We start from the raw sequence: 2,543 nt of genomic DNA on the forward strand, positions 1-2,543 counted from the left end.
GTGGGCCGGGCCAAAAACACAGGTGGGTCCCACTTTCCAGTTAAAGGGCCGGCCCATTTAGTATGTGGGGTCCACCATATAGCAAGTGGGCCGGCCCAACAAGATAGTGTGCCAGGCCAAAAGCACAGGTGGGTCCCACTTTCCAGTTAAAGGGCCTGACCATTTAGTATGTGGGGTCCACCATATAGCAAGTGGGCCGACCCAACAGGCTAGTGGGCCGGGCCAAAAACGCAGGTGGGTCCCACTTTCCTCTTAAAGGGCCGGCCCATTTAGTATGTGGGGTCCATCATGTAGCAAGTGGGCCGGCCCAACAAGACAAGGCCGGCCAAAAGCACAGGTGGGTCCCACTTTCCTGTTAACGGGCCGGCCCAGTAAGTAAGTGAGCCGGCCCAAAATGAAAGTGGGTCCCACACTACTGTTAATGGGCCGGCCCAATCTGTTATAGGGCCCTGGTTGTTTGACTAGTCAACTTGCATTAAATTTCATGAGCCTAAAATCTGATATCAATGATACACACAATTACATACACAAATAAAATAACTAGGAAAATTACAAGGCAATTAATGTTCCCAAATAAAAAAATTACATAGAATCATTGAGGACTTCTATTAGCATCATCAATAACACGTTGACATTTGGCAATCGCCTTGATTGAATCTTGTGTACTCTTGGTCAACATATCAGCTACAGACCTTAAAGCAGCAATACCATGTCTTTTATAAAGTACAACCTTGAGATGTTCACTGTTTGATGAAAAGAATGGTCTAGGTTGACGGCTATGAGAGGATGCATCAGAACAAAGATAAGAACTTTTTGTGGGCCTCTCTTCTAATGAAGATTGCTTCATCAGAACTGCATTCTGATAATAATGCAAAAAGAGTTAAACGATGAACTATGCAAACATGTATTAAGCATTGTCGATATTAGATAGTCACAAGTACTAAGCGCAGACTTACATTATATCGTTGCATAGGCTCACGCCGGAACCTTTTTTGCGCTCTATCTTCTACTAAGGACTTCTTCATTACAACTGCATTCTAGTAATATTGCAAACATAGTTACAACAGTGAACTATTCAAACATTTATTATGCAATGTAGATATAAGATAATAACAAGTTGCATAAATAAGACAATGTATGGAACTTGTACTAAGCAGACTTACATCATAATGTTGCACAGGGTCGCTTTGGCGACTATCTTCTAATGATGACTGCTTCACTAAAACTGCATTCTGGTAATATTGCAAAAATAGTTACAACAATTAACTATTCAAACATGTATTACGGAATGTAGAGATCAGATAACAGCATGTAGCAGAACATACTGGCTCGCTGCAGATCCTTCTCTTGCGTGCACTAGTCGTGGTCGACATGCCTGTCATTTTAGGTTCAGCCATCAAGTGAAATGCTAATCCTCCTGCTCCATTGTCTTTAATCTGTGTTTAGATATCACATTTAAGACCAAGTCAGCTGGTTTCAAATAACAAAAAACTTGAGCTGCCAAATGAATAAGCCAATATTTACCAGATATCAGATTAAAACCAACTAGATGTTGCTTTGCATGAGATATGAATTTCAGACATTCAGATTTAGAGTAGGGTAATGCCAAGGTTTTCCACATAAAGTAAACTGGCATTAAGAATGACCAAATGTCAGGTTCAAATCACCTTCGCATTTGCTCCAAGACAAGCATATCAAATAGGCAGAAACATAGTAAAGCATGGATGGCATTGCTATGGCAGGGTTCCAAGTGTTTATCTCTTGCATAAGGAACAATGCATATAGGTTATAGATAATAACGGAAGTAAACTGCCAAAGTTACCAACCAAGAACTCAGATTCCAACCTTCCCTAGCGTCCCCGCTGTTAATGTTGGATATTCTAATAAGTGGTTCGCATGATCAATCCCTAGGAAAAATAACATTGACAAGTTAGTCTACGATAATACAAAGACCAGACATGCACGCAGCAATAACTATACAAGCTGTGCGACAGGAGCATTCATGGAAAAAATAGCTATAAGCTAAAGACGAGGTATAAGAGCAAGCAGATTGGAAATGCACATAGCATGATTATAAAAGTAGTAAAAGAATAGCAGACACGAGAAAACAGCTAGCGGCTAGCGGTGAGCTAATGACGTGGTATAAGAACAACCAGATTGGAAATGCCCATAGCATGACTATAAAAGGAATAACATGCAGTACAAAAATAGTTGGCAGCAAATGAATGGGTCCCCTATAAATATGTGGATGCACACAGGTGTCAGTAGAATGAACAGGATGGTAGCGACCGGATAATGCTTTGGTACTGTACAATATTTAAACGAACTTCATGCGAAGTAACACATCAAGAAATTTAATGGCATATGAGATCTGCAAATAACTACACAAAACATGGCTAAAGAAACACCGCGATCTAACGGGCCAGCGTACTAACCAAGCTGCGGCGGGGTGGACGGGGGCGGCAACTTGCATTCCAGCGGCGGCGAATGCAGGAGACGATGAGTCGACCCTGTTTCAGTAGAAGCGGGCGTTAGTGAAGCAG

General features: G+C 41.6%; 1 long non-coding RNA gene across 1 annotated transcript; it reads right to left on the reverse strand.

The window, feature by feature from the left end:
- Positions 1–574: 574 nt before the first annotated feature.
- LOC139835277 (uncharacterized) lies at positions 575–1,232 on the reverse strand. The gene is made up of 3 exons (XR_011751068.1): positions 1,164–1,232; positions 957–1,037; positions 575–859 (listed from the first exon to the last, which is right to left on the reverse strand). It is a non-coding gene; the product is annotated as an uncharacterized lncRNA (long non-coding RNA).
- Positions 1,233–2,543: the final 1,311 nt, after the last annotated feature.

The sequence above is a fragment of the Lolium perenne genome, chromosome 2 (assembly GCF_019359855.2).
Source record: "Lolium perenne isolate Kyuss_39 chromosome 2, Kyuss_2.0, whole genome shotgun sequence".
NCBI lineage: Eukaryota > Viridiplantae > Streptophyta > Magnoliopsida > Poales > Poaceae > Lolium > Lolium perenne.